The sequence below is a fragment of the Ailuropoda melanoleuca genome, chromosome 16 (genome assembly GCF_002007445.2).
Source record: "Ailuropoda melanoleuca isolate Jingjing chromosome 16, ASM200744v2, whole genome shotgun sequence".
Classification (NCBI taxonomy): Eukaryota; Metazoa; Chordata; class Mammalia; order Carnivora; family Ursidae; genus Ailuropoda; species Ailuropoda melanoleuca.
The window spans coordinates 84,237,462-84,247,894 of record NC_048233.1 but is presented as its reverse complement, the minus strand read 5'-3'; the positions used below and the strand labels follow the sequence as shown (position 1 = coordinate 84,247,894).

General features: G+C 47.3%; 1 long non-coding RNA gene across 1 annotated transcript; it reads right to left on the bottom strand.

Moving 5' to 3' along the window:
- Positions 1-5,089: 5,089 nt before the first annotated feature.
- On the bottom strand, positions 5,090-8,701 carry LOC117796781. Its single transcript, XR_004621441.1, has 3 exons — positions 7,939-8,701; positions 7,142-7,302; positions 5,090-5,188 (listed from the first exon to the last, which is right to left on the bottom strand). It is a non-coding gene; the product is annotated as an uncharacterized LOC117796781 (long non-coding RNA).
- Positions 8,702-10,433: the final 1,732 nt, after the last annotated feature.

Genomic DNA, 10,433 nt, shown 5'->3' with positions numbered 1-10,433 from the left:
GCCCAGATCCATTTTTCACGGAGCCAACAAACAATGAATTTGGAGCTGAGAGGCAATACATAACTGGCACAGAACCATTAGTTCCATGTTCACAGATAAGGAAATGGAGGCCCCAGAGAGGGGAAGCGGCACAAGCAGTCCGAGGATTTGCTTTGCTCTACAAAGTGTTTGGAAAGCGGGTTGCAACATCCCGGCTCCATCATTGTGGTAATGCCTCAGGGGACCATGAACAAGCACGGGCACTCTCCAGCCTGGAGAAATGCACACCAAACAGCAGTGGCTCCTCCAGGGCATGCAGATTAGAGGGAATTCTCCTTGCTCTATTATTAGGTTGAACAGTATGAAATCGCTGTGTTTGTAGGTAAAAAAAAATAGTGAAATATTGGAAATTGCATACAACTCAACATAGTATTTTTTAAAGATTTTTACTTATTCATTTGACAGAGAGAGAGAGAGCACAAGCAGGGGGAGCGGCAGGCAGAGGGAGAGGGAGAAGCAGGCTCCCTGCTGAGCAGAGAGCCTGATGCGGGGCTCCATCCCAGGGCCCTGAGATCATGACCGGAGCCAAAAGGCAGATGCTTAACTGACTGAGCCACCCAGGTGCCCCTCAACATAGTAGTTCTGTGATGTAATGTTTGAAATTTTTATGTGTGAATTACTTTTATAAACAGAAAATTGTATATATACCCGTATGCATGCACATATACACACACATAATAAACATATGAGTTATGTATGTGCTTTGGAAAGTCCTTCCCCTGTTTTTTGCCTGCAGTGGTATCTTTCCCTTCAATGAAATAGAAATTTTAAGCTTAGCTACCAGGAACCCAAAGACTTCAGGGGAAAATATCTGTTGTTTCACCCACCGGGAAGTTTCAAGAGCTACCTGTTAATGGTCTAAGCTTTATTTCTTTTCTTTCTTTTCTTTTCTTTTTTTTTTTTTTAGGTAGGTCCCATGCCCAGCATGGAGCCCAACTCAGGGTTCAAACTCACAACCATGAGATCAAGACCTGAGCTGAGACTGAGAGTCAGACATTCAACCAACTGAGCCACCCAGGCGCTCCCCATGCTTTATTTTTTGACAGCTTGCCATATGGAGAACCTGTCACTTGTGTCCTTTCTACTTATTTTATGATATTTAAGTCATGAAACAGAAAAGCTGCTGTTAAACAATGATGGGTCTTATGTGACAGTTAACTGCATTTCATTTTAGAAAATACTTGAATTGTGCTTTGTCCTAAGTCTAAAATATTTTAAATTGGGTCACCTCGGTGGCTCAGTCGGTTAAGCATCTTCCTTCGGCTCAGGTCATGATTCCGGGGTCCTGGGATCAAGCCCCGCATCGGGCTCCCTGCTCAGCAGTGAGTCTGCTTCTCCCTCTCTCTCTGCCGCTCCCCCTGCTTGTGCTCACTCTCTCTTTCTGTCAAATAAATAAATAAAATCTAAAATTTAAAAAATTTAAATATTAAGAATTAAAGAAGACACTTCAATGTCTGCAAAAAACATGAGAATAACGTTAAGGCAAAAGTTACTTTGCCTCCATACTACAGCCTTCCCCCCAGATAGTTATGTGTGGGGGGGTTGTTTTTGTTTTGGCAAACATGATACTCAAAAAAGAAGCTTCTCATGGTTCTTGCCCGTTGTGGTAAGCAGAATAATGACCCCACCCCATCCCCAAATGTCCATATCCTGATCCACAAAACCTGCGGATATTACACGAAAAAGGCGGAACTAAAGTTGCAGATAGAATTAAATTTACTGATCAGCTGAGCTTAAGAGAGATTATCCTAAATTATCCAGGTGGGCCCAGTGTAATTACAGAGTCCTTGAAAGTGAAAGAAACCCAACACAGCAGAATATACATTCTTCTCAGATGCACATGGAATGGTGTGCAGGTTAAACCACATACCGAGCCAAAAAGTAAGCCTCAGTAAATTCAAAAATATGGAAATAATACAAAGTGCATTCTCTGAACACAGTTGAATGACATTAGAAATCAATTATAGCAAGACATTTGGGAAACAAATTTGTGGAAATCAAAAACAACCCACAAAACAACACATATTTCAAAGTCAAGGAAAAAATCAAAAAGGAAATCAGAAAATATTTTGAGATGAATGAAAATGAAGACACAGCATACCACACTTCTGGGATGCAGCCAAAGCAGTGATTAGAGGGAAATTTATTGCTGTAAATGCCTATATTAAAAAAGAAGAAAGAGCTCAAATCAATAACCTAAACTTTTGCCTTAAAACACAGGAAATAAGAAGAGAAAACTAAAAGCATGTAGAAGGAAGGAAATAATGAAGATGTGAGTAGAAATGAATGAAATAGAGACTAGGAAAGCAAAAGACAAAAATCCATGAAACCAAAAGCTCACGCTCTCTCTAAAAAGAGAGAGAGAGAGAAGACACACTACTAGAATCAGGGGTGAAAGAGGGACATTATTAATGACCTTACGGAAATAAAAAGGATTATAAGGAAATACCAGAAATAGTTGTATACCAATCAACTAGGTAACTTAAATAAAATGGACACCTTCCTAGAAAGACACAAACTACCAAAACTGACCCAAGAAGAAATAGACCATCTGGATACATCTTTAACCCAGAAAGAGATTGAATTAGTAACCAAAAAAACTAGACACAAAGTCCTGGGCCAGATGACTTCAATGGTGACTGCCACCAAACATTTAAAGAAGAATTAACACCAGTTCTTCACAAATACTTCCAAAAAATAGAAGAGGAGGGAACGCTTCCCAACCCATTATACCAGGCCAAAATTACTGTATACCAAAATCAGACAAAACTATAAATTTTCACAAGAAAAATATAAAGTAAAACCTTTTATGAATATGGATGCAAAAATCCCCAAATCAGCAAGCCAAATCTAGCAACATGTAAAAAGAATTACATGCCATAACCAAGTAGGATTTATCCTAAGAATGCAAAGTTGGTTTAACATCCAATTAATGTAATATATAATATTAATACATTGCATTAATGTAATACATCATATCAATAGAATAAAAAACAAACACATGATTATCTCAATAAATGCAGAGGAAGCATTTGACAAAATCCAACACGTTTTTATAATAAAAACTCTCGACACACAGGAATAGAATACAACTTCCTTATCCTGATGAGGGCGTCTATGAAAAAACCACAGTTATTATCACACTTAATGATGAAAGATTGAATACTTTCCTTGTAAGGTCAGGAACAAGACAAGGATGTCCACTTTACCACCTCCATTCAACATTGTAGGTTCGGGTCAGGGAAATTAGCAAGAAGAAATAAATTATATTGGAAAGGAAGATGCAAAACTCTCTTTGCAGGAGACATGACCTTGTATAAAACCTAAGGAATTCCCGCAAAGGCTATTAAAGTTAATAAAGGCATCCAGCAAGTTTGCAAGATACAAGATAAAAATTTCAAAAGTTACATTTCTATAAACTAGCAAGGAACAGTCTAAAAATGAAATTAAGAAAACAATTCTATTTACAATAGCATCAAAAGAATAAAATATTTGGGAATAAATTTGACAAAAGAGCTACAAAATTTATACCCTGAAAACTACAAAAACATTGTTGAGTGACACTGGAGAATATCTAAGTCAATGGGAAAACATCCCACACCGACAGATTGAAAACCTAATATTATTAAGATGGCAACGCTCCCCCAGATGATCAGCACAGATCAACACAATCCTTATCAGAATTCCAGCTGGCTTCTTTGTAAAAATTGACAAGCTGGTTTTTAAATTCATATGGAAGGGGGCGCCTGGGTGGCTCAGTCGGTTAAGCATCTGCCTTTGGCTCAGATCATGATCCAGGGGTTCTGGGATTAGCCCCACATTGGGCTCCCTGCTCAGAGGAGAGTCTGATTTGCCCCTCCCTCTCTTCATGTGTGCGCGTTCTCTCTCTCAAATAAATAAATAAAATATTTTTAAAAAATAAATTCACATGGAATTGCAAGGGATTCAGAGTAGCTAAAACAATCTTGAAAAAGAAAAAAGTTGGAGGGGCGCCTGGGTGGCACAGTGGTTAAGCGTCTGCCTTCGGCTCAGGGCGTGATCCCGGCGTTATGGGATCGAGCCCCACATCAGGCTCCTGGACCGCTATGAGCCTGCTTCTTCCTCTCCCACTCCCCCTGCTTGTTGTTCCCTCTCTCGCTGGCTGTCTCTATCTCTGTCGAATAAATAAATAAAATCTTTAAAAAAAAAAAAAGAAAGAAAAAAGTTGGAGGACTCATTCTTCCCAATTTCAAAATTTCAAAAATCAAGATGGTGCGCTATTGGCATAAGGACAAACATACAGAGAAATGGGGTGTAATTTAAGAGTTCTTAATGTCTGGGGTGCCTTCATGGCTCAGCTGATTGAGCATCTGCCTTTGGCTCTGGTCATGATATCAGGGTCCTGGGGTCAAGTCCCACGTTGGGCTCCCTGCTTGGTGGGGAGTCTGCTTCCCCCTCTCCTGCTCATGCTTTCTCTCTCTCTCTCTCTCTCAAATAAATAAATAGAATCTTAAAAAAAAAAGAAAGAAAGAAAAGAAAAGAAAAGAAAAGAAAAGAAAAGAAAAAAGAAAGGAAAAGAAAAGAAAAGAAAAGAAATGTCCTTTGGGGCATTAAAAAAAAAGAGTTCTTTTTTTTTTTTTAAGATTTTATTTATTTATTCGACAGAGAGAGACAGCCAGCGAGAGAGGGAACACAGGCAGGGGGAGTAGGAGAGGAAGAAGCAGGCTCATAGCGGAGGAGCCTGATGCGGGGCTCGATCCCAGAACGCCGGGATCACGCCTTGAGCCAAAGGCAGACGCTTAACGACTGCACCACCCAGGCGCCCCCCCAAAAAAAGAGTTCTTAATATCTTGACTGTGGTAGTAATTACATGGGTACATATATTTGTCAGGACTCATCCGCCTGTACACTTAAAAGCTATGAATTCTATTGTATGTACACTATACCTTAATAGAGATTTTTTAAAAGAACATGCCTCCTGACTCAGAGAGTAAAGCCAAAATACAATGGACACTTGACAAAGTACTCACTGTGTGGTGTTTCACGAAGCCCAGGGGACGCACACACTTACCCGCAGCAGAAAGTGGTGTGTGACAACGTGCCAACCTCTGCTTTTGGCTTATCTGATGACGCTTCTTTATAGGTAACGTTCGTTCCCAACCAGTGGCTCCTGTGGGGAGACGTAAGGTGCCCTTGGTTTGAGGTGGGGAAGATGGAGGCAGGAGGAGGGCAGATAGGCAAGGCCCCTTGGTCAGATTATGGCGGTTGACAATCTGGAAGAAGACAGGGGCCATTGAGGCGGGGGCACAGAGAGCATGTCCGTCAGGCCACAGCCAAAGAAAAGACTAGAAGGAATCAAAGAATCTTCTAGAGCGCAGTCAGGAGGGGTTGCGGAGGTCTGGTGAGGGGAGCTGTGGCTGGGCCTGGGCAGGGGGGGAAGCTGTGGGAGGAGGGCGTGGAGAGTCGGGAATGAAAACAGAGGGCAAAATCAATGTTTCTCACATAGGCTCCGAGTATTGACCCCTCGGAGACCCTTGCTGAAAGAATTTTCAGAAGATGGGCTTTCCGAGGAAGGCCCTTGAGCCCAGAAGGAAGCAACGGGATTCACGAAAGCCCTGGTGAGCAGAGAAAGGGAGCAGAGTGGGCCTGGCAGAAAGGACAATGATGAGCACGCATGTGGGGACGTGGGAAAACACGGTGGCGCGGGGCCCTCACAGTAGCCGGCAGGGGTGGGCTGAGGTTCTTGGGCTGGGGCCGAGGCTACAGAGCCCGCAGGGAGCTGTGTTTTTCAGTGCCCTGTTTCCAAATGTAAAGGGATATCAGAAGATTAGAAACAGGGTGAGCGTTTCAAAGCAGTAGAAAGAGAGACAAAGGAATCAAGAGAAGGTGAAGGGAGGGGAGGCTGGGGAAAGGAGGCAGGGTGGGGGGCTGGAGGGATCTACGGCTCAGCGGGGACCTGGAGCAGCTTGGGACAGAGGCCCATCTGGAGTTGAGGGTGTGACCCCACAGGTGGATAGCCTCCTGGGCTCATGCCGTGGCCCTCCCTTGGGGTGATCTGTCCCCGCATGCGTGAGCCCCGAAGTTTCACTAAGGCCTAACTCAGATGCTTTCTCCTTCAGGAAGCCTACCCTCCTTCCAGCCCACGAGACCCTTGGCCTGACTCCTGGGCACCCAGCATTCCTAAGTGCAAGTCAGGGCCGATGGCATGGGCCGTGTCAGCTCTGGCCCCGGCCTGGGCCCCAGCTGGCTGGCGGATGTGTGCAGAGGGAGCGTGCGGGGGACCTGGCTCCGGGTCTCAACTACTGACTACGGGTAATCCGTGTGTTACTGTGATGAGGGAAGGAGCAGGCTAGTGCAGGATGTGACCATCTGGCGGGGCGACCCAGGGCTATGGCAGGGCTTGGATGGGAAACCAGAACACAAGCCTCCGGGAGGCCCAGGGAACACTCAGGAGGACGGGAGAGACAAAGGCAGCTTTAGCGAGGGCAGAGGGCAGTCAGGGAAGGCTTCATCACTGAGGGACCCTCTGAGCTGGACGTAGAAGGAGGAGTGGGATTTACACGCGGAGATGAACAGGGCAGAGAATATTCCAGAAACAGGGAAAGGCATGAGGGAAGGCCAGAGTTGGGAGAGTGAGGGGCTGCGTGTGGGGAGAAGGTGGTTCTTTTAGGGGGAAGGCAGGGGCTGCGGGTCAAGCAGGGATGTGGGTGTCAGGTTGGGAGGAGGCAGGTGACGAGGGCGCAGATGGAATCTGGATGGGAGCCCTATCAGCGTCCGCGACAGTGGACTAGCAGGGAGCCGAGGAGGGTCTCGGTAGCCTGGGGGGTCTGGAAGACACCCTAGCAGCCAGAGCCTAGGGAAGATGACAGGGAGGGGAGCCTGGTGCCCGCGCCCACAGTGAGCGGGGCAAGAGACCGATGGGGGAGGCAGGGGGAGGGAGGAGGCGGGAGGGGCCTGTGATGAGATGCTGAGGGGAGAAATGCAGCAGGCAGGGAGCACCCACGTGGAGACATCCAGCCCAGAGCTGAAATGCGGGTTTGAGACTCTCCCAGGGGGACACATCACATATCAAAGCTTCCTGCGGAGGGAGAGAAGGAGAAGGTGGGGTCCTGCCTCTGCCCACCTCCCAGGGCTCCACCCCGAGCCCTGCTTCCTTTCCTTCTGGGGCCCGTGGCCATGGAACGGTCTGTCATCTGGTTGTCCCTCAGGGTGCTGGCTCCACGAGGGCTGGTTCATATCAGTATCTCCTGTGACGGCGCCTCGCTTGTGTTCAGGCAGCGTTGGCTGAAGGAGGGAATGAATCGATAAATGCACAAAACTGCATTCAAGAGGCAGGAGGAAGAGGACGCAGAGCCCGAAGCTGACTGAACCGCACAGAGAAGCCAAAAGGTCTGCCCGGGCCTCCGGGACGTGGTCCTCAAGTGTCCAACCCACTCTGATGTCACCGTCGGGGCGGCCCCTGGTAGCTGGCCCATCCCGCCGAGGCCTGTTCTGAGCTCCAGAACGTCCACTCGGACCACCTGGACGTCCTCTGGTTCCCTCAGACGAAACCGTCCAGCAACACTCGCCTCATTGTCTTCACCTGCCCCGGAACCCCCCCACCGCTCCTTCCTGCCCCTCTGTCCCCCACACCCCTGAAGCCAGAAACCAGGAGCCTTCCTCAAACCCACTGTCTCCCTCAGTCTCAGGCTTAGTGTCTCGCTCTCTCAACGCACTGGTCCCCAGACGTCCAGTCTTCCCTCACCGACATCGGGGCCAGATCATTCTCCATCACCTGCTCCCCAGGGCAAAGCCCTAACTTCTCTGGGGTCCCAGGGCCTTAACCACCAGCTTTCCACCAGCCACTCCAGCTGCTCCCTCTCCCCACTTCCAGCCTCCCCCCGAGCCACGCTGGGGTGCCAGGGCCCTGCACGTCCCTACCTTCGAGCTGCCCACGCTCTTCTCTCCAGATGAAGGTCACTCTTGTCCACCCAACAAAGTCCGGTTCATTCTCTGGGGCTCCGCCCACAAGCCCCTTTCTCTCTCCAGCCCTCCCTGAATTCTTCGGGATGAGAGCACCGCCTCCGGCGAGCCATATACCTAGCCCGTTCTCGGGACAGCATCCTGCGTAAGATATTATTACGGCCATTTGATAGGAGAGTGAAACAAGGCATAAAGCGGGTGAGTAACTCCCCCGTGCACATGCGCAACGGGTGCAGGAACCAGAACGAGCTGGACTTTCACATTCCCGTCTGGAGGCGCCCGCTCATCGTGTCTTTAAATCGCTCCGCTTCAAGACTGGGAGTTGCCGAAGAGAGTCCGTTATTTTCCCGTGCGTCCTCACCATCTTGTCGGGGTTTGGCACACAGCAAAGTGATCAAAAGTTGCTTTTCCTTGTATGTGCACATCCCTTCTCTTCCAGCTTTACTGGTGTGCGACAGTCTCCAAAGCGTATAATTCGATGAGTTTTGACATCAGGGCACATCAATGAAACCAACACCGCAATCCAGGCAACGAACTCCTTCATCACCCACAAGCCGTCCTTGCGCCCCTTGGCAACGGTAACCTGCTGTTCTTTCAGGTTAGTTTTCATTTTTTGAGAATTTTAAATAAATGGAGCCAGACTCCACGTACTTTCTACTGTTTTTTAAGATTTTATTTATTTATTTATTTATTTATTTATTTATTTATTTATTTATTTTGAAAGCACAAGTGGGGGCGCCTGAGTGGCTCAGTCATTAAGCATCTGCCTGCGGCTCAGGGCGTGATCCCGGCGTTCTGGAATCGGGCCCTGCATCAGGCGCCTCCATTTGGAGCCTGCTTCTTCCTCTCCCACTCCCCCTGCTTGTGTTCCCTCTCTCGCTGGCTGTCTCTCTCTCTGTCAAATAAATAAATAAAATCTTTAAAAAAAAAAAAAAGAAAGAAAGAAAGAAAGAAAGCGCAAGTGTGGGGAGGAGCAGAGAGAGAGAGGGAGGGAATCCCAAGCCCACCCCAACCTGAGTGGGCAGACCCCCACGCAGGACTCGACACCCAACCGACTGAGCCACCCAGGCATCCCCAGACTGTATGTACTTTTTAAAAACTGGCTTTTCTCTCTCAACAGAGTTATTCTGAAATTCCTTCATGGTATTGTGTGTATAAATGGTTCATGTAAAATTTAAGACTTCTCCTCTTTGAAGACAGAAAAGGCCAACCACATAGTGGGAGAAATATATTCAAAACATACATGGACAAAGGACTCATATCTAGTATACTAAAAGCTCTTACAACTCAACAATAAAAAGATAAACATCCCAATAACTACATCGGCAAAAAAACTGAATAAACATTTAATCAAAAAAGATATAAATGGCAAGTAAGCACATAAATAGATGCTCAACATCATTAGTCATTAGAAAAATGCAATTTAGGGATGCCTGGGTAGCTCAGGGACTGAGCGTCTGCCTTCGGCTTATGTCATTGGGAAGCCTGCTTTTCCCTCTGGCTTCTGCCCCCTGCTCTGCCTGCTCTGCCTGCTGTTCCCCCTGCTTGTGCTCTCGCAATTTAGAGACAGAGAGAGCTAGTGCACGTGAGCACAAGGCAGGGGGACGGGCAGAAGGAGAGGGAGAGAGAGAATCTTAAGCAGGCTCCACACCCAGTGCAGAGCCCAACCTGGGACTCCATCGCACAACCCTGAGATCATGAGCTGAGCTGAAATCAAGTAGGTCACTTAACCGACTGCACCACCCAGGCACCCCATAGAAAAATGCAATTTAAAAGTACAATTGAGGGGTGCCTGGGTGGCTCAGTTGGTTAAGCATCTGCCTTTGGCTCGGGTCATGATCTCAGAATTCTGGGATTGAGCCCATGCCGGGCTCCCCGCTGAGCAGGGAGTCTGCTTCTTCCTCTCCCTCTGTCCCTCCCCCCACTCCTAAGCCTTCTCTCTCTCTCTCAAATAAATAAATAAAATCTTAAAAAAAAAAACAAACCTGGGGCGCCTGGGTGGCACAGCGGTTAAGCATCTGCCTTTGGCTCAGGGCGTGATCCCGGCGTTATGGGATCAAGTCCCACATCAGGCTCCTCTGCTGAGCCTGCTTCTTCCTCTCCCACTCCCCCTGCTTGTGTTCCCTCTCTCGCTGGCTGTCTCTATCTCTGTCGAATAAATAAATAAAATCTTTAAAAAAAAAAAAAAACCTGTGCATACACATATCATACAACATACCAAGAAAAAAGAAAGCATACGCCCACACAGACTTGTACACAAATGTTTATAGAAGGGGCGCCTGGGTGGCAGAGCGGTTAAGCGTCTGCCTTCGGCTCAGGGCGTGATCCCGGCGTTATGGGATTGAGCCCCACGTCAGGCTCCTCTGCTATGAGCCTGCTTCTTCCTCTCCCACTCCCCCTGCTTGTGTTCCCTCTCTTGCTGGCTGTCTTCTATCTCTGTCTTATAAATAAAT